Source organism: Schistocerca gregaria, chromosome 5 (genome assembly GCF_023897955.1).
Source record: "Schistocerca gregaria isolate iqSchGreg1 chromosome 5, iqSchGreg1.2, whole genome shotgun sequence".
NCBI classification, from domain to species: Eukaryota; Metazoa; Arthropoda; class Insecta; order Orthoptera; family Acrididae; genus Schistocerca; species Schistocerca gregaria.
Genome location: NC_064924.1, coordinates 574,894,262 through 574,912,649, shown reverse-complemented (window position 1 = coordinate 574,912,649; position 18,388 = coordinate 574,894,262). Strand labels below are relative to the sequence as shown.

Sequence of the window (18,388 nt, the reverse complement as noted above, 5' to 3'; positions counted from 1 at the left end):
AACAGTAGAACGTCTGTGTAGGGCCATGTTTTTACCTACAGTGTCACCTGGCTGAATGTGTATAAGCATCTGTGGCATCACTCCTTCGCAGCCAAATTGCCACACTAGCTGTGTATCTCCAACAAAGTTGACGTATGTCCTCACCTGGGTGACGGTTAAAACGATTTCGCCCCCGGGTGGGCTCGAACCACGAACCTTTCGGTTAACAGCCGAACGCGCTAGCCAATTGCGCCACGGAGGCCGTGACTTTTGCTCACTTTGCTCTGTATAATAACCAAATTCGTACATCTTCAGCAGGAATCACGCAGAGTGCTAGCATCTGCTTATGCCTCTTCACATGGATAACGTGTATGTACACTGTAGCGAGGCTCATAAACGAATGACATCGCCAACCATGACATTATATTACAAAATGCATACAATCCACTGTTCTACCAATGCATTCAGAAAACCTCCTAGGCCAGTAGAATACTTGTCATAGGTTGTAGAACATCCGTTACTTTCAGTGTACTGCCATGTGTTAGATGCTGCTCGAGGTAGCTCCGCTCGATGCAGGAAGGTTAAAAAAATGGATGCCTTCTGTGAGGTTCGAACTCACGACCCCTGGTTTACGAGACCAGTGCTCTACCACTGAGCTAAGAAGGCGGCAGCTTTGTATTTGCGAGCTATCCCCGAATTCTCACTTCATCATACTGAATCATGCAGCCCTCATTATACTACAAAATACATACAATCCACTGTTCTGACAATGCATTCAGAAAAAATCCTAGGCCAGTAGAATACTTGTCATAGGTTGTAGAACATCCGTTACATTCAGTGTACTGCCATGTGTTAGATGCTGCTCGAGGTAGCTCCGCTCGTTGCAGGAAGGTTAAAAAAATGGATGCTTTCTGTGAGGTACGAACTCACGACCCCAGGTTTACGAGACCAGTGCTCTACCCTTAGCTAAGAAGGAGGCAGCTTTGCATTTGTAAGCTATACCCGAATTCTCACTTCATCATACTGAATCTTGCAGCCCTCGACCACATAACGGACTTGGCGCACAGCCGCTGCTGGGGGTGTCCACATTGCCGTTTTCCAAATCTCTCGACTGTTTCGCCCTTACGATCGACGACGACCGTCTGGCCACCAAAAGTTTGCGGACTGCAAGATCTTGACCTAGTGCACAGCTTGTGGGATAGCGTGGCTCGACTGAGAAATGCGCCTTTCGGCTCCTCTCTCTGGCTACAGTTTGCTGTTGTCCACCGTGGCAATGACGTTGCCCATGGGGCTTCATGTAAGGCGACTGCACGTCGCTCGGCCAACAGCGGCCTACTGCAGACCGACACTTAAGAGACACAAAATACAAATCGACATCGAGAGACAGGCCCTGTCATATGGCACTCGCGACGTGTACGCTGAAATGGAATGTAAATAATACGTCTTTTGTAGTGGGCGTCGCTCTACTGCAGTGTCACACATGGCGAATAAAACGGAAAACAGTAGAACGTCTGTGTAGGGCCATGTTTTTACCTACAGTGTCACCTGGCTGAATGTGTATAAGCATCTGTGGCATCACTCCTTCGCAGCCAAATTGCCACACTAGCTGTGTATCTCCAACAAAGTTGACGTATGTCCTCACCTGGGTGACGGTTAAAACGATTTCGCCCCCGGGTGGGCTCGAACCACCAACCTTTCGGTTAACAGCCGAACGCGCTAGCCAATTGCGCCACGGAGGCCGTGACTTTTGCTCACTTTGCTCTGTATAATAACCAAATTCGTACATCTTCAGCAGGAATCACGCAGAGTGCTAGCATCTGCTTATGCCTCTTCACATGGATAACGTGTATGTACACTGTAGCGAGGCTCATAAACGAATGACATCGCCAAGCATGACATTATACTACAAAATGCATACAATCCACTGTTCTACCAATGCATTCAGAAAACCTCCTAGGCCACTAGAATACTTGTCATAGGTTGTAGAACATCCGTTACTTTCAGTGTACTGCCATGTGTTAGATGCTGCTCGAGGTAGCTCCGCTCGATGCAGGAAGGTTAAAAAATGGATGCTTTCTGTGAGGTTCGAACTCACGACCCCTGGTTTACGAGACCAGTGCTCTACCACTGAGCTAAGAAGGCGGCAGCTTTGTATTTGCGAGCTATCCCCGAATTCTCACTTCATCATACTGAATCATGCAGCCCTCATTATACTACAAAATACATACAATCCACTGTTCTGACAATGCATTCAGAAAAAATCCTAGGCCAGTAGAATACTTGTCATAGGTTGTAGAAGATCCGTTACATTCAGTGTACTGCCATGTGTTAGATGCTGCTCGAGGTAGCTCCGCTCGTTGCAGGAAGGTTAAAAAAATGGATGCTTTCTGTGAGGTACGAACTCACGACCCCTGGTTTACGAGACCAGTGCTCTACCCTTAGCTAAGAAGGAGGCGGCTTTGCATTTGTAAGCTATCCCCGAATTCCCACTTCATCATACTGAATCTTGCAGCCCTCGACCACATAACGGACTTGGCGCACAGCCGCTGCTGGGGGTGTCCACATTGCCGTTTTCCAAATCTCTCGACTGTTTCGCCCTTACGATCGACGACGACCGTCTGGCCACCAAAAGTTTGCGGACTGCAAGATCTTGACCTAGTGCACAGCTTGTGGGATAGCGTGGCTCGACTGAGAAATGCGCCTTTCAGCTCCTCTCTCTGGCTACAGTTTGCTGTTGTCCACCGTGGCAATGACGTTGCCCATGGGGCTTCATGTAAGGCGACTGCACGTCGCTCGGCCAACAGCGGCCTACTGCAGACCGACACTTAAGAGACACAAAATACAAATCGACATCGAGAGACAGGCCCTGTCATATGGCACTCGGGACGTGTACGCTGAAATGGAATGTAAATAATACGTCTTTTGTAGTGGGCGTCGCTCTACTGCAGTGTCACACATGGCGAATAAAACGGAAAACAATAGAACGTCTGTGTAGGGCCATGTTTTTACCTACAGTGTCACCTGGCTGAATGTGTATAAGCATCTGTGGCATCACTCCTTCGCAGCCAAATTACCACACTAGCTGTGTATCTCCAACAAAGTTGACGTATGTCCTCACCTGGGTGACGGTTAAAACGATTTCGCCCCCGGGTGGGCTCGAACCACCAACCTTTCGGTTAACAGCCGAACGCGCTAGCCAATTGCGCCACGGAGGCCGTGACTTTTGCTCACTTTGCTCTGTACAATAACCAAATTCGTACATCTTCAGCAGGAATCACGCAGAGTGCTAGCATCGGCTTATGCCTCTTCACATGGATAACGTGTATGTACACTGTAGCGAGGCTCATAAACGAATGACATCGCCAAGCATGACATTATACTACAAAATGCATACAATCCACTGTTCTACCAATGCATTCAGAAAACCTCCTAGGCCAGTAGAATACTTGTCATAGGTTGTAGAACATCCGTTACTTTCAGTGTACTGCCATGTGTTAGATGCTGCTCGAGGTAGCTCCGCTCGATGCAGGAAGGTTAAAAAAATGGATGCCTTCTGTGAGGTTCGAACTCACGACCCCTGGTTTACGAGACCAGTGCTCTACCACTGAGCTAAGAAGGCGGCAGCTTTGTATTTGCGAGCTATCCCCGAATTCTCACTTCATCATACTGAATCATGCAGCCCTCATTATACTACAAAATACATACAATCCACTGTTCTGACAATGCATTCAGAAAAAATCCTAGGCCAGTAGAATACTTGTCATAGGTTGTAGAAGATCCGTTACATTCAGTGTACTGCCATGTGTTAGATGCTGCTCGAGGTAGCTCCGCTCGTTGCAGGAAGGTTAAAAAAATGGATGCTTTCTGTGAGGTACGAACTCACGACCCCAGGTTTACGAGACCAGTGCTCTACCCTTAGCTAAGAAGGAGGCAGCTTTGCATTTGTAAGCTATACCCGAATTCTCACTTCATCATACTGAATCTTGCAGCCCTCGACCACATAACGGACTTGGCGCACAGCCGCTGCTGGGGGTGTCCACATTGCCGTTTTCCAAATCTCTCGACTGTTTCGCCCTTACGATCGACGACGACCGTCTGGCCACCAAAAGTTTGCGGACTGCAAGATCTTGACCTAGTGCACAGCTTGTGGGATAGCGTGGCTCGACTGCGAAATGCGCCTTTCGGCTCCTCTCTCTGGCTACAGTTTGCTGTTGTCCACCGTGGCAATGACGTTGCCCATGGGGCTTCATGTAAGGCGACTGCATGTCGCTCGGCCAACAGCGGCCTACTGCAGACCGACACTTAAGAGACACAAAATACAAATCGACATCGAGAGACAGGCCCTGTCATATGGCACTCGCGACGTGTACGCTGAAATGGAATGTAAATAATACGTCTTTTGTAGTGGGCGTCGCTCTACTGCAGTGTCACACATGGCGAATAAAACGGAAAACAGTAGAACGTCTGTGTAGGGCCATGTTTTTACCTACAGTGTCACCTGGCTGAATGTGTATAAGCATCTGTGGCATCACTCCTTCGCAGCCAAATTGCCACACTAGCTGTGTATCTCTAACAAAGTTGACGTATGTCCTCACCTGGGTGACGGTTAAAACGATTTCGCCCCCGGGTGGGCTCGAACCACCAACCTTTCGGTTAACAGCCGAACGCGCTAGCCAATTGCGCCACGGAGGCCGTGACTTTTGTTCACTTTGCTCTGTATAATAACCAAATTCGTACATCTTCAGCAGGAATCACGCAGAGTGCTAGCATCTGCTTATGCCTCTTCACATGGATAACGTGTATGTACACTGTAGCGAGGCTCATAAACGAATGACATCGCCAAGCATGACATTATACTACAAAATGCATACAATCCACTGTTCTACCAATGCATTCAGAAAACCTCCTAGGCCAGTAGAATACTTGTCATAGGTTGTAGAACATCCGTTACTTTCAGTGTACTGCCATGTGTTAGATGCTGCTCGAGGTAGCTCCGCTCGATGCAGGAAGGTTAAAAAATGGATGCCTTCTGTGAGGTTCGAACTCACGACCCCTGGTTTACGAGACCAGTGCTCTACCACTGAGCTAAGAAGGCGGCAGCTTTGTATTTGCGAGCTATCCCCGAATTCTCACTTCATCATACTGAATCATGCAGCCCTCATTATACTACAAAATACATACAATCCACTGTTCTGACAATGCATTCAGAAAAAATCCTAGGCCAGTAGAATACTTGTCATAGGTTGTAGAAGATCCGTTACATTCAGTGTACTGCCATGTGTTAGATGCTGCTCGAGGTAGCTCCGCTCGTTGCAGGAAGGTTAAAAAAATGGATGCTTTCTGTGAGGTACGAACTCACGACCCCTGGTTTACGAGACCAGTGCTCTACCCTTAGCTAAGAAGGAGGCGGCTTTGCATTTGTAAGCTATCCCCGAATTCCCACTTCATCATACTGAATCTTGCAGCCCTCGACCACATAACGGACTTGGCGCACAGCCGCTGCTGGGGGTGTCCACATTGCCGTTTTCCAAATCTCTCGACTGTTTCGCCCTTACGATCGACGACGACCGTCTGGCCACCAAAAGTTTGCGGACTGCAAGATCTTGACCTAGTGCACAGCTTGTGGGATAGCGTGGCTCGACTGAGAAATGCGCCTTTCGGCTCCTCTCTCTGGCTACAGTTTGCTGTTGTCCACCGTGGCAATGACGTTGCCCATGGGGCTTCATGTAAGGCGACTGCACGTCGCTCGGCCAACAGCGGCCTACTGCAGACCGACACTTAAGAGACACAAAATACAAATCGACATCGAGAGACAGGCCCTGTCATATGGCACTCGCGACGTGTACGCTGAAATGGAATGTAAATAATACGTCTTTTGTAGTGGGCGTCGCTCTACTGCAGTGTCACACATGGCGAATAAAACGGAAAACAGTAGAACGTCTGTGTAGGGCCATGTTTTTACCTACAGTGTCACCTGGCTGAATGTGTATAAGCATCTGTGGCATCACTCCTTCGCAGCCAAATTGCCACACTAGCTGTGTATCCCTATCAAAGTTGACGTATTTCCTCACCTGGGTGACGGTTAAAACGATTTCGCCCCCGTGTGGGCTCGAACCACCAACCTTTCGGTTAACAGCCGAACGCGCTAGCCAATTGCGCCACGGAGGCCGTGACTTTTGCTCACTTTGCTCTGTATAATAACCAAATTCGTACATCTTCAGCAGGAATCACGCAGAGTGCTAGCATCTGCTTATGCCTCTTCACATGGATAACGTGTATGTACACTGTAGCGAGGCTCATAAACGAATGACATCGCCAAGCATGACATTATACTACAAAATGCATACAATCCACTGTTCTACCAATGCATTCAGAAAACCTCCTAGGCCAGTAGAATACTTGTCATAGGTTGTAGAACATCCGTTACTTTCAGTGTACTGCCATGTGTTAGATGCTGCTCGAGGTAGCTCCGCTCGATGCAGGAAGGTTAAAAAATGGATGCCTTCTGTGAGGTTCGAACTCACGACCCCTGGTTTACGAGACCAGTGCTCTACCACTGAGCTAAGAAGGCGGCAGCTTTGTATTTGCGAGCTATCCCCGAATTCTCACTTCATCATACTGAATCATGCAGCCCTCATTATACTACAAAATACATACAATCCACTGTTCTGACAATGCATTCAGAAAAAATCCTAGGCCAGTAGAATACTTGTCATAGGTTGTAGAAGATCCGTTACATTCAGTGTACTGCCATGTGTTAGATGCTGCTCGAGGTAGCTCCGCTCGTTGCAGGAAGGTTAAAAAAATGGATGCTTTCTGTGAGGTACGAACTCACGACCCCTGGTTTACGAGACCAGTGCTCTACCCTTAGCTAAGAAGGAGGCGGCTTTGCATTTGTAAGCTATCCCCGAATTCCCACTTCATCATACTGAATCTTGCAGCCCTCGACCACATAACGGACTTGGCGCACAGCCGCTGCTGGGGGTGTCCACATTGCCGTTTTCCAAATCTCTCGACTGTTTCGCCCTTACGATCGACGACGACCGTCTGGCCACCAAAAGTTTGCGGACTGCAAGATCTTGACCTAGTGCACAGCTTGTGGGATAGCGTGGCTCGACTGAGAAATGCGCCTTTCGGCTCCTCTCTCTGGCTACAGTTTGCTGTTGTCCACCGTGGCAATGACGTTGCCCATGGGGCTTCATGTAAGGCGACTGCACGTCGCTCGGCCAACAGCGGCCTACTGCAGACCGACACTTAAGAGACACAAAATACAAATCGACATCGAGAGACAGGCCCTGTCATATGGCACTCGCGACGTGTACGCTGAAATGGAATGTAAATAATACGTCTTTTGTAGTGGGCGTCGCTCTACTGCAGTGTCACACATGGCGAATAAAACGGAAAACAGTAGAACGTCTGTGTAGGGCCATGTTTTTACCGATAGTGTCACCTGGCTGAATGTGTATAAGCATCTGTGGCATCACTCCTTCGCAGCCAAATTGCCACACTAGCTGTGTATCTCCAACAAAGTTGACGTATGTCCTCACCTGGGTGACGGTTAAAACGATTTCGCCCCCGGGTGGGCTCGAACCACGAACCTTTCGGTTAACAGCCGAACGCGCTAGCCAATTGCGCCACGGAGGCCGTGACTTTTGCTCACTTTGCTCTGTATAATAACCAAATTCGTACATCTTCAGCAGGAATCACGCAGAGTGCTAGCATCGGCTTATGCCTCTTCACATGGATAACGTGTATGTACACTGTAGCGAGGCTCATAAACGAATGACATCGCCAAGCATGACATTATACTACAAAATGCATACAATCCACTGTTCTACCAATGCATTCAGAAAACCTCCTAGGCCAGTAGAATGCTTGTCATAGGTTGTAGAACATCCGTTACTTTCAGTGTACTGCCATGTGTTAGATGCTGCTCGAGGTAGCTCCGCTCGATGCAGGAAGGTTAAAAAAATGGATGCCTTCTGTGAGGTTCGAACTCACGACCCCTGGTTTACGAGACCAGTGCTCTACCACTGAGCTAAGAAGGCGGCAGCTTTGTATTTGCGAGCTATCCCCGAATTCTCACTTCATCATACTGAATCATGCAGCCCTCATTATACTACAAAATACATACAATCCACTGTTCTGACAATGCATTCAGAAAAAATCCTAGGCCAGTAGAATACTTGTCATAGGTTGTAGAAGATCCGTTACATTCAGTGTACTGCCATGTGTTAGATGCTGCTCGAGGTAGCTCCGCTCGTTGCAGGAAGGTTAAAAAAATGGATGCTTTCTGTGAGGTACGAACTCACGACCCCAGGTTTACGAGACCAGTGCTCTACCCTTAGCTAAGAAGGAGGCAGCTTTGCATTTGTAAGCTATACCCGAATTCCCACTTCATCATACTGAATCTTGCAGCCCTCGACCACATAACGGACTTGGCGCACAGCCGCTGCTGGGGGTGTCCACATTGCCGTTTTCCAAATCTCTCGACTGTTTCGCCCTTACGATCGACGACGACCGTCTGGCCACCAAAAGTTTGCGGACTGCAAGATCTTGACCTAGTGCACAGCTTGTGGGATAGCGTGGCTCGACTGAGAAATGCGCCTTTCGGCTCCTCTCTCTGGCTACAGTTTGCTGTTGTCCACCGTGGCAATGACGTTGCCCATGGGGCTTCATGTAAGGCGACTGCACGTCGCTCGGCCAACAGCGGCCTACTGCAGACCGACACTTAAGAGACACAAAATACAAATCGACATCGAGAGACAGGCCCTGTCATATGGCACTCGCGACGTGTACGCTGAAATGGAATGTAAATAATACGTCTTTTGTAGTGGGCGTCGCTCTACTGCAGTGTCACACATGGCGAATAAAACGGAAAGCAGTAGAACGTCTGTGTAGGGCCATGTTTTTACCTACAGTGTCACCTGGCTGAATGTGTATAAGCATCTGTGGCATCACTCCTTCGCAGCCAAGTTGCCACACTAGCTGTGTATCTGTAACAAAGTTGACGTATGTCCTCACCTGGGTGACGGTTAAAACGATTTCCCCCCGGGTGGGCTCGAACCACGAACCTTTCGGTTAACAGCCGAACGCGCTAGCCAATTGCGCCACGGAGGCCGTAACTTTTGCTCACTTTGCTCTGTATAATAACCAAATTCGTACATCTTCAGCAGGAATCACGCAGAGTGCTAACATCTGCTTATGCCTCTTCACATGGATAACGTGTATGTACACTGTAGCGAGGCTCATAAACTTATGACATCGCCAAGCATGACATTATACTACAAAATGCATACAATCCACTGTTCTACCAATGCATTCAGAAAACCTCCTAGGCCAGTAGAATACTTGTCATAGGTTGTAGAACATCCGTTACTTTCAGTGTACTGCCATGTGTTAGATGCTGCTCGAGGTAGCTCCGCTCGATGCAGGAAGGTTAAAAAATGGATGCCTTCTGTGAGGTTCGAACTCACGACCCCTGGTTTACGAGACCAGTGCTCTACCACTGAGCTAAGAAGGCGGCAGCTTTGTATTTGCGAGCTATCCCCGAATTCTCACTTCATCATACTGACTCATGCAGCCCTCATTATACTACAAAATACATACAATCCACTGTTCTGACAATGCATTCAGAAAAAATCCTAGGCCAGTAGAATAGTTGTCATAGGTTGTAGAACATCCGTTACATTCAGTGTACTGCCATGTGTTAGATGCTGCTCGAGGTAGCTCCGCTCGTTGCAGGAAGGTTAAAAAAATGGATGCTTTCTGTGAGGTACGAACTCACGACCCCAGGTTTACGAGACCAGTGCTCTACCCTTAGCTAAGAAGGAGGCAGCTTTGCATTTGTAAGCTATACCCGAATTCTCACTTTATCATACTGAATCTTGCAGCCCTCGACCACATAACGGACTTGGCGCACAGCCGCTGCTGGGGGTGTCCACATTGCCGTTTTCCAAATCTCTCGACTGTTTCGCCCTTACGATCGACGACGACCGTCTGGCCACCAAAAGTTTGCGGACTGCAAGATCTTGACCTAGTGCACAGCTTGTGGGATAGCGTGGCTCGACTGAGAAATGCGCCTTTCGGCTCCTCTCTCTGGCTACAGTTTGCTGTTGTCCACCGTGGCAATGACGTTGCCCATGGGGCTTCATGTAAGGCGACTGCACGTCGCTCGGCCAACAGCGGCCTACTGCAGACCGACACTTAAGAGACACAAAATACAAATCGACATCGAGAGACAGGCCCTGTCATATGGCACTCGCGACGTGTACGCTGAAATGGAATGTAAATAATACGTCTTTTGTAGTGGGCGTCGCTCTACTGCAGTGTCACACATGGCGAATAAAACGGAAAGCAGTAGAACGTCTGTGTAGGGCCATGTTTTTACCTACAGTGTCACCTGGCTGAATGTGTATAAGCATCTGTGGCATCACTCCTTCGCAGCCAAGTTGCCACACTAGCTGTGTATCTGTAACAAAGTTGACGTATGTCCTCACCTGGGTGACGGTTAAAACGATTTCCCCCCGGGTGGGCTCGAACCACGAACCTTTCGGTTAACAGCCGAACGCGCTAGCCAATTGCGCCACGGAGGCCGTGACTTTTGCTCACTTTGCTCTGTATAATAACCAAATTCGTACATCTTCAGCAGGAATCACGCAGAGTGCTAGCATCTGCTTATGCCTCTTCACATGGATAACGTGTATGTACACTGTAGCGAGGCTCATAAACTTATGACATCGCCAAGCATGACATTATACTACAAAATGCATACAATCCACTGTTCTACCAATGCATTCAGAAAACCTCCTAGGCCAGTAGAATACTTGTCATAGGTTGTAGAACATCCGTTACTTTCAGTGTACTGCCATGTGTTAGATGCTGCTCGAGGTAGCTCCGCTCGATGCAGGAAGGTTAAAAAATGGATGCCTTCTGTGAGGTTCGAACTCACGACCCCTGGTTTACGAGACCAGTGCTCTACCACTGAGCTAAGAAGGCGGCAGCTTTGTATTTGCGAGCTATCCCCGAATTCTCACTTCATCATACTGACTCATGCAGCCCTCATTATACTACAAAATACATACAATCCACTGTTCTGACAATGCATTCAGAAAAAATCCTAGGCCAGTAGAATAGTTGTCATAGGTTGTAGAACATCCGTTACATTCAGTGTACTGCCATGTGTTAGATGCTGCTCGAGGTAGCTCCGCTCGTTGCAGGAAGGTTAAAAAAATGGATGCTTTCTGTGAGGTACGAACTCACGACCCCAGGTTTACGAGACCAGTGCTCTACCCTTAGCTAAGAAGGAGGCAGCTTTGCATTTGTAAGCTATACCCGAATTCTCACTTCATCATACTGAATCTTGCAGCCCTCGACCACATAACGGACTTGGCGCACAGCCGCTGCTGGGGGTGTCCACATTGCCGTTTTCCAAATCTCTCGACTGTTTCGCCCTTACGATCGACGACGACCGTCTGGCCACCAAAAGTTTGCGGACTGCAAGATCTTGACCTAGTGCACAGCTTGTGGGATAGCGTGGCTCGACTGAGAAATGCGCCTTTCGGCTCCTCTCTCTGGCTACAGTTTGCTGTTGTCCACCGTGGCAATGACGTTGCCCATGGGGCTTCATGTAAGGCGACTGCACGTTGCTCGGCCAACAGCGGCCTACTGCAGACCGACACTTAAGAGACACAAAATACAAATCGACATCGAGAGACAGGCCCTGTCATATGGCACTCGCGACGTGTACGCTGAAATGGAATGTAAATAATACGTCTTTTGTAGTGGGCGTCGCTCTACTGCAGTGTCACACATGGCGAATAAAACGGAAAACAGTAGAACGTCTGTGTAGGGCCATGTTTTTACCTACAGTGTCACCTGGCTGAATGTGTATAAGCATCTGTGGCATCACTCCTTCGCAGCCAAATTGCCACACTAGCTGTGTATCTCTAACAAAGTTGACGTATGTCCTCACCTGGGTGACGGTTAAAACGATTACGCCCCCGGGTGGGCTCGAACCACCAACCTTTCGGTTAACAGCCGAACGCGCTAGCCAATTGCGCCACGGAGGCCGTGACTTTTGCTCACTTTGCTCTGTATAATAACCAAATTCGTACATCTTCAGCAGGAAACACGCAGAGTGCTAGCATCTGCTTATGCCTCTTCACATGGATAACGTGTATGTACACTGTAGCGAGGCTCATAAACGAATGACATCGCCAAGCATGACATTATACTACAAAATGCATACAATCCACTGTTCTACCAATGCATTCAGAAAACCTCCTAGGCCAGTAGAATACTTGTCATAGGTTGTAGAACATCCGTTACTTTCAGTGTACTGCCATGTGTTAGATGCTGCTCGAGGTAGCTCCGCTCGATGCAGGAAGGTTAAAAAAATGGATGCCTTCTGTGAGGTTCGAACTCACGACCCCTGGTTCACGAGACCAGTGCTCTACCACTGAGCTAAGAAGGCGGCAGCTTTGTATTTGCGAGCTATCCCCGAATTCTCACTTCATCATACTGAATCATGCAGCCCTCATTATACTACAAAATACATACAATCCACTGTTCTGACAATGCATTCAGAAAAAATCCTAGGCCAGTAGAATACTTGTCATAGGTTGTAGAACATCCGTTACATTCAGTGTACTGCCATGTGTTAGATGCTGCTCGAGGTAGCTCCGCTCGTTGCAGGAAGGTTAAAAAAATGGATGCTTTCTGTGAGGTACGAACTCTCGACCCCAGGTTTACAAGACCAGTGCTCTACCCTTAGCTAAGAAGGAGGCAGCTTTGCATTTGTAAGCTATACCCGAATTCTCACTTCATCGTACTGAATCTTGCAGCCCTCGACCACATAACGGACTTGGCGCACAGCCGCTGCTGGGGGTGTCCACATTGCCGTTTTCCAAATCTCTCGACTGTTTCGCCCTTACGATCGACGACGACCGTCTGGCCACCAAAAGTTTGCGGACTGCAAGATCTTGACCTAGTGCACAGCTTGTGGGATAGCGTGGCTCGACTGAGAAATGCGCCTTTCGGCTCCTCTCTCTGGCTACAGTTTGCTGTTGTCCACCGTGGCAATGACGTTGCCCATGGGGCTTCATGTAAGGCGACTGCACGTCGCTCGGCCAACAGCGGCCTACTGCAGACCGACACTTAAGAGACACAAAATACAAATCGACATCGAGAGACAGGCCCTGTCATATGGCACTCGCGACGTGTACGCTGAAATGGAATGTAAATAATACGTCTTTTGTAGTGGGCGTCGCTCTACTGCAGTGTCACACATGGCGAATAAAACGGAAAACAGTAGAACGTCTGTGTAGGGCCATGTTTTTACCTACAGTGTCACCTGGCTGAATGTGTATAAGCATCTGTGGCATCACTCCTTCGCAGCCAAATTGCCACACTAGCTGTGTATCTCTAACAAAGTTGACGTATGTCCTCACCTGGGTGACGGTTAAAACGATTACGCCCCCGGGTGGGCTCGAACCACCAACCTTTCGGTTAACAGCCGAACGCGCTAGCCAATTGCGCCACGGAGGCCGTGACTTTTGCTCACTTTGCTCTGTATAATAACCAAATTCGTACATCTTCAGCAGGAATCACGCAGAGTGCTAGCATCTGCTTATGCCTCTTCACATGGATAACGTGTATGTACACTGTAGCGAGGCTCATAAACGAATGACATCGCCAAGCATGACATTATACTACAAAATGCATACAATCCACTGTTCTACCAATGCATTCAGAAAACCTCCTAGGCCAGTAGAATACTTGTCATAGGTTGTAGAACATCCGTTACTTTCAGTGTACTGCCATGTGTTAGATGCTGCTCGAGGTAGCTCCGCTCGATGCAGGAAGGTTAAAAAAATGGATGCCTTCTGTGAGGTTCGAACTCACGACCCCTGGTTCACGAGACCAGTGCTCTACCACTGAGCTAAGAAGGCGGCAGCTTTGTATTTGCGAGCTATCCCCGAATTCTCACTTCATCATACTGAATCATGCAGCCCTCATTATACTACAAAATACATACAATCCACTGTTCTGACAATGCATTCAGAAAAAATCCTAGGCCAGTAGAATACTTGTCATAGGTTGTAGAACATCCGTTACATTCAGTGTACTGCCATGTGTTAGATGCTGCTCGAGGTAGCTCCGCTCGTTGCAGGAAGGTTAAAAAAATGGATGCTTTCTGTGAGGTACGAACTCTCGACCCCAGGTTTACAAGACCAGTGCTCTACCCTTAGCTAAGAAGGAGGCAGCTTTGCATTTGTAAGCTATACCCGAATTCTCACTTCATCGTACTGAATCTTGCAGCCCTCGACCACATAACGGACTTGGCGCACAGCCGCTGCTGGGGGTGTCCACATTGCCGTTTTCCAAATCTCTCGACTGTTTCGCCCTTACGATCGACGACGACCGTCTGGCCACCAAAAGTTTGCGGACTGCAAGATCTTGACCTAGTGCACAGCTTGTGGGATAGCGTGGCTCGACTGAGAAATGCGCCTTTCGGCTCCTCTCTCTGGCTACAGTTTGCTGTTGTCCACCGTGGCAATGACGTTGCCCATGGGGCTTCATGTAAGGCGACTGCACGTCGCTCGGCCAACAGCGGCCTACTGCAGACCGACACTTAAGAGACACAAAATACAAATCGACATCGAGAGACAGGCCCTGTCATATGGCACTCGCGACGTGTACGCTGAAATGGAATGTAAATAATACGTCTTTTGTAGTGGGCGTCGCTCTACTGCAGTGTCACACATGGCGAATAAAACGGAAAACAGTAGAACGTCTGTGTAGGGCCATGTTTTTACCTACAGTGTCACCTGGCTGAATGTGTATAAGCATCTGTGGCATCACTCCTTCGCAGCCAAATTGCCACACTACCTGTGTATCCCTATCAAAGTTGACGTATTTCCTCACCTGGGTGACGGTTAAAACGATTTCGCCCCCGGGTGGGCTCGAACCACCAACCTTTCGGTTAACAGCCGAACGCGCTAGCCAATTGCGCCACGGAGGCCGTGACTTTTGCTCACTTTGCTCTGTATAATAACCAAATTCGTACATCTTCAGCAGAAATCACGCAGAGTGCTAGCATCTGCTTATGCCTCTTCACATGGATAACGTGTATGTACACTGTAGCGAGGCTCATAAACGAATGACATCGCCAACCATGACATTATATTACAAAATGCATACAATCCACTGTTCTACCAATGCATTCAGAAAACCTCCTAGGCCAGTAGAATACTTGTCATAGGTTGTAGAACATCCGTTACTTTCAGTGTACTGCCATGTGTTAGATGCTGCTCGAGGTAGCTCCGCTCGATGCAGGAAGGTTAAAAAAATGGATGCCTTCTGTGAGGTTCGAACTCACGACCCCTGGTTCACGAGACCAGTGCTCTACCACTGAGCTAAGAAGGCGGCAGCTTTGTATTTGCGAGCTATCCCCGAATTCTCACTTCATCATACTGAATCATGCAGCCCTCATTATACTACAAAATACATACAATCCACTGTTCTGACAATGCATTCAGAAAAAATCCTAGGCCAGTAGAATACTTGTCATAGGTTGTAGAACATCCGTTACATTCAGTGTACTGCCATGTGTTAGATGCTGCTCGAGGTAGCTCCGCTCGTTGCAGGAAGGTTAAAAAAATGGATGCTTTCTGTGAGGTACGAACTCTCGACCCCAGGTTTACAAGACCAGTGCTCTACCCTTATCTAAGAAGGAGGCAGCTTTGCATTTGTAAGCTATACCCGAATTCTCACTTCATCGTACTGAATCTTGCAGCCCTCGACCACATAACGGACTTGGCGCACAGCCGCTGCTGGGGGTGTCCACATTGCCGTTTTCCAAATCTCTCGACTGTTTCGCCCTTACGATCGACGACGACCGTCTGGCCACCAAAAGTTTGCGGACTGCAAGATCTTGACCTAGTGCACAGCTTGTGGGATAGCGTGGCTCGACTGAGAAATGCGCCTTTCGGCTCCTCTCTCTGGCTACAGTTTGCTGTTGTCCACCGTGGCAATGACGTTGCCCATGGGGCTTCATGTAAGGCGACTGCACGTCGCTCGGCCAACAGCGGCCTACTGCAGACCGACACTTAAGAGACACAAAATACAAATCGACATCGAGAGACAGGCCCTGTCATATGGCACTCGCGACGTGTACGCTGAAATGGAATGTAAATAATACGTCTTTTGTAGTGGGCGTCGCTCTACTGCAGTGTCACACATGGCGAATAAAACGGAAAACAGTAGAACGTCTGTGTAGGGCCATGTTTTTACCTACAGTGTCACCTGGCTGAATGTGTATAAGCATCTGTGGCATCACTCCTTCGCAGCCAAATTGCCACACTAGCTGTGTATCCCTATCAAAGTTGACGTATTTCCTCACCTGGGTGACGGTTAAAACGATTTCGCCCCCGGGTGGGCTCGAACCACCTACCTTTCGGTTAACAGCCGAACGCGCTAGCCAATTGCGCCACGGAGGCTGTGACTTTTGCTCACTTTGCTCTGTATAATAACCAAATTCGTACATCTTCAGCAGAAATCACGCAGAGTGCTAGCATCTGCTTATGCCTCTTCACATGGATAACGTGTATGTACACTGTAGCGAGGCTCATAAACGAATGACATCGCCAACCATGACATTATATTACAAAATGCATACAATCCACTGTTCTACCAATGCATTCAGAAAACCTCCTAGGCCAGTAGAATACTTGTCATAGGTTGTAGAACATCCGTTACTTTCAGTGTACTGCCATGTGTTAGATGCTGCTCGAGGTAGCTCCGCTCGATGCAGGAAGGTTAAAAAAATGGATGCCTTCTGTGAGGTTCGAACTCACGACCCCTGGTTTACGAGACCAGTGCTCTACCACTGAGCTAAGAAGGCGGCAGCTTTGTATTTGCGAGCTATCCCCGAATTCTCACTTCATCATACTGAATCATGCAGCCCTCATTATACTACAAAATACATACAATCCACTGTTCTGACAATGCATTCAGAAAAAATCCTAGGCCAGTAGAATACTTGTCATAGGTTGTAGAACATCCGTTACATTCAGTGTACTGCCATGTGTTAGATGCTGCTCGAGGTAGCTCCGCTCGTTGCAGGAAGGTTAAAAAAATGGATGCTTTCTGTGAGGTACGAACTCACGACCCCAGGTTTACGAGACCAGTGCTCTACCCTTAGCTAAGAAGGAGGCAGCTTTGCATTTGTAAGCTATACCCGAATTCTCACTTCATCGTACTGAATCTTGCAGCCCTCGACCACATAACGGACTTGGCGCACAGCCGCTGCTGGGGGTGTCCACATTGCCGTTTTCCAAATCTCTCGACTGTTTCGCCCTTACGATCGACGACGACCGTCTGGCCACCAAAAGTTTGCGGACTGCAAGATCTTGACCTAGTGCACAGCTTGTGGGATAGCGTGGCTCGACTGAGAAATGCGCCTTTCGGCTCCTCTCTCTGGCTACAGTTTGCTGTTGTCCACCGTGGCAATGACGTTGCCCATGGGGCTTCATGTAAGGCGACTGCACGTCGCTCGGCCAACAGCGGCCTACTGCAGACCGACACTTAAGAGACACAAAATACAAATCGACATCGAGAGACAGGCCCTGTCATATGGCACTCGCGACGTGTACGCTGAAATGGAATGTAAATAATACGTCTTTTGTAGTGGGCGTCGCTCTACTGCAGTGTCACACATGGCGAATAAAACGGAAAACAGTAGAACGTCTGTGTAGGGCCATGTTTTTACCTACAGTGTCACCTGGCTGAATGTGTATAAGCATCTGTGGCATCACTCCTTCGCAGCCAAATTGCCACACTAGCTGTGTATCTCTAACAAAGTTGACGTATGTCCTCACCTGGGTGACGGTTAAAACGATTTCGCCCCCGGGTGGGCTCGAACCACCAACCTTTCGGTTAACAGCCGAACGCGCTAGCCAATTGCGCCACGGAGGCCGTGACTTTTGCTCACTTTGCTCTGTATAATAACCAAATTCGTACATCTTCAGCAGGAATCACGCAGAGTGCTAGCATCTGCTTATGCCTCTTCACATGGATAACGTGTATGTACACTGTAGCGAGGCTCATAAACGAATGACATCGCCAAGCATGACATTATACTACAAAATGCATACAATCCACTGTTCTACCAATGCATTCAGAAAACCTCCTAGGCCAGTAGAATACTTGTCATAGGTTGTAGAACATCCGTTACTTTCAGTGTACTGCCATGTGTTAGATGCTGCTCGAGGTAGCTCCGCTCGATGCAGGAAGGTTAAAAAAATGGATGCCTTCTGTGAGGTTCGAACTCACGACCCCTGGTTTACGAGACCAGTGCTCTACCACTGAACTAAGAAGGCGGCAGCTTTGTATTTGCGAGCTATCC

General features: G+C 48.4%; 26 non-coding genes across 26 annotated transcripts; all 26 read right to left on the bottom strand.

Moving 5' to 3' along the window:
- Window positions 1-167: 167 nt before the first annotated feature.
- On the bottom strand, window positions 168-241 carry Trnan-guu (transfer RNA asparagine (anticodon GUU)). Its single transcript has one exon. It is a non-coding gene; the product is annotated as a tRNA-Asn (tRNA).
- A 332-nt stretch (window positions 242-573) lies between these two features.
- On the bottom strand, window positions 574-645 carry Trnat-cgu (transfer RNA threonine (anticodon CGU)). The gene has a single exon. It is a non-coding gene; the product is annotated as a tRNA-Thr (tRNA).
- A 999-nt stretch (window positions 646-1,644) lies between these two features.
- On the bottom strand, window positions 1,645-1,718 carry Trnan-guu (transfer RNA asparagine (anticodon GUU)). Its single transcript has one exon. It is a non-coding gene; the product is annotated as a tRNA-Asn (tRNA).
- Window positions 1,719-2,049: 331 nt separating this feature from the next.
- Window positions 2,050-2,121, bottom strand: Trnat-cgu (transfer RNA threonine (anticodon CGU)). The gene has a single exon. It is a non-coding gene; the product is annotated as a tRNA-Thr (tRNA).
- Window positions 2,122-3,120: 999 nt separating this feature from the next.
- On the bottom strand, window positions 3,121-3,194 carry Trnan-guu (transfer RNA asparagine (anticodon GUU)). The gene has a single exon. It is a non-coding gene; the product is annotated as a tRNA-Asn (tRNA).
- A 332-nt stretch (window positions 3,195-3,526) lies between these two features.
- Window positions 3,527-3,598, bottom strand: Trnat-cgu (transfer RNA threonine (anticodon CGU)). The gene has a single exon. It is a non-coding gene; the product is annotated as a tRNA-Thr (tRNA).
- Window positions 3,599-4,597: 999 nt separating this feature from the next.
- Trnan-guu (transfer RNA asparagine (anticodon GUU)) lies at window positions 4,598-4,671 on the bottom strand. The gene has a single exon. It is a non-coding gene; the product is annotated as a tRNA-Asn (tRNA).
- Window positions 4,672-5,002: 331 nt separating this feature from the next.
- Window positions 5,003-5,074, bottom strand: Trnat-cgu (transfer RNA threonine (anticodon CGU)). The gene has a single exon. It is a non-coding gene; the product is annotated as a tRNA-Thr (tRNA).
- A 999-nt stretch (window positions 5,075-6,073) lies between these two features.
- On the bottom strand, window positions 6,074-6,147 carry Trnan-guu (transfer RNA asparagine (anticodon GUU)). The gene has a single exon. It is a non-coding gene; the product is annotated as a tRNA-Asn (tRNA).
- Window positions 6,148-6,478: 331 nt separating this feature from the next.
- Trnat-cgu (transfer RNA threonine (anticodon CGU)) lies at window positions 6,479-6,550 on the bottom strand. Its single transcript has one exon. It is a non-coding gene; the product is annotated as a tRNA-Thr (tRNA).
- A 999-nt stretch (window positions 6,551-7,549) lies between these two features.
- Window positions 7,550-7,623, bottom strand: Trnan-guu (transfer RNA asparagine (anticodon GUU)). Its single transcript has one exon. It is a non-coding gene; the product is annotated as a tRNA-Asn (tRNA).
- A 332-nt stretch (window positions 7,624-7,955) lies between these two features.
- Window positions 7,956-8,027, bottom strand: Trnat-cgu (transfer RNA threonine (anticodon CGU)). Its single transcript has one exon. It is a non-coding gene; the product is annotated as a tRNA-Thr (tRNA).
- A 998-nt stretch (window positions 8,028-9,025) lies between these two features.
- Window positions 9,026-9,099, bottom strand: Trnan-guu (transfer RNA asparagine (anticodon GUU)). The gene has a single exon. It is a non-coding gene; the product is annotated as a tRNA-Asn (tRNA).
- Window positions 9,100-9,430: 331 nt separating this feature from the next.
- Window positions 9,431-9,502, bottom strand: Trnat-cgu (transfer RNA threonine (anticodon CGU)). Its single transcript has one exon. It is a non-coding gene; the product is annotated as a tRNA-Thr (tRNA).
- A 998-nt stretch (window positions 9,503-10,500) lies between these two features.
- Trnan-guu (transfer RNA asparagine (anticodon GUU)) lies at window positions 10,501-10,574 on the bottom strand. Its single transcript has one exon. It is a non-coding gene; the product is annotated as a tRNA-Asn (tRNA).
- A 331-nt stretch (window positions 10,575-10,905) lies between these two features.
- Trnat-cgu (transfer RNA threonine (anticodon CGU)) lies at window positions 10,906-10,977 on the bottom strand. The gene has a single exon. It is a non-coding gene; the product is annotated as a tRNA-Thr (tRNA).
- Window positions 10,978-11,976: 999 nt separating this feature from the next.
- On the bottom strand, window positions 11,977-12,050 carry Trnan-guu (transfer RNA asparagine (anticodon GUU)). The gene has a single exon. It is a non-coding gene; the product is annotated as a tRNA-Asn (tRNA).
- Window positions 12,051-12,382: 332 nt separating this feature from the next.
- Window positions 12,383-12,454, bottom strand: Trnat-cgu (transfer RNA threonine (anticodon CGU)). Its single transcript has one exon. It is a non-coding gene; the product is annotated as a tRNA-Thr (tRNA).
- Window positions 12,455-13,453: 999 nt separating this feature from the next.
- Window positions 13,454-13,527, bottom strand: Trnan-guu (transfer RNA asparagine (anticodon GUU)). Its single transcript has one exon. It is a non-coding gene; the product is annotated as a tRNA-Asn (tRNA).
- A 332-nt stretch (window positions 13,528-13,859) lies between these two features.
- On the bottom strand, window positions 13,860-13,931 carry Trnat-cgu (transfer RNA threonine (anticodon CGU)). The gene has a single exon. It is a non-coding gene; the product is annotated as a tRNA-Thr (tRNA).
- A 999-nt stretch (window positions 13,932-14,930) lies between these two features.
- On the bottom strand, window positions 14,931-15,004 carry Trnan-guu (transfer RNA asparagine (anticodon GUU)). Its single transcript has one exon. It is a non-coding gene; the product is annotated as a tRNA-Asn (tRNA).
- A 332-nt stretch (window positions 15,005-15,336) lies between these two features.
- Window positions 15,337-15,408, bottom strand: Trnat-cgu (transfer RNA threonine (anticodon CGU)). Its single transcript has one exon. It is a non-coding gene; the product is annotated as a tRNA-Thr (tRNA).
- A 999-nt stretch (window positions 15,409-16,407) lies between these two features.
- On the bottom strand, window positions 16,408-16,481 carry Trnan-guu (transfer RNA asparagine (anticodon GUU)). Its single transcript has one exon. It is a non-coding gene; the product is annotated as a tRNA-Asn (tRNA).
- Window positions 16,482-16,813: 332 nt separating this feature from the next.
- Window positions 16,814-16,885, bottom strand: Trnat-cgu (transfer RNA threonine (anticodon CGU)). The gene has a single exon. It is a non-coding gene; the product is annotated as a tRNA-Thr (tRNA).
- Window positions 16,886-17,884: 999 nt separating this feature from the next.
- Window positions 17,885-17,958, bottom strand: Trnan-guu (transfer RNA asparagine (anticodon GUU)). Its single transcript has one exon. It is a non-coding gene; the product is annotated as a tRNA-Asn (tRNA).
- Window positions 17,959-18,290: 332 nt separating this feature from the next.
- On the bottom strand, window positions 18,291-18,362 carry Trnat-cgu (transfer RNA threonine (anticodon CGU)). The gene has a single exon. It is a non-coding gene; the product is annotated as a tRNA-Thr (tRNA).
- Between the last annotated feature and the right edge of the window lie 26 nt (window positions 18,363-18,388).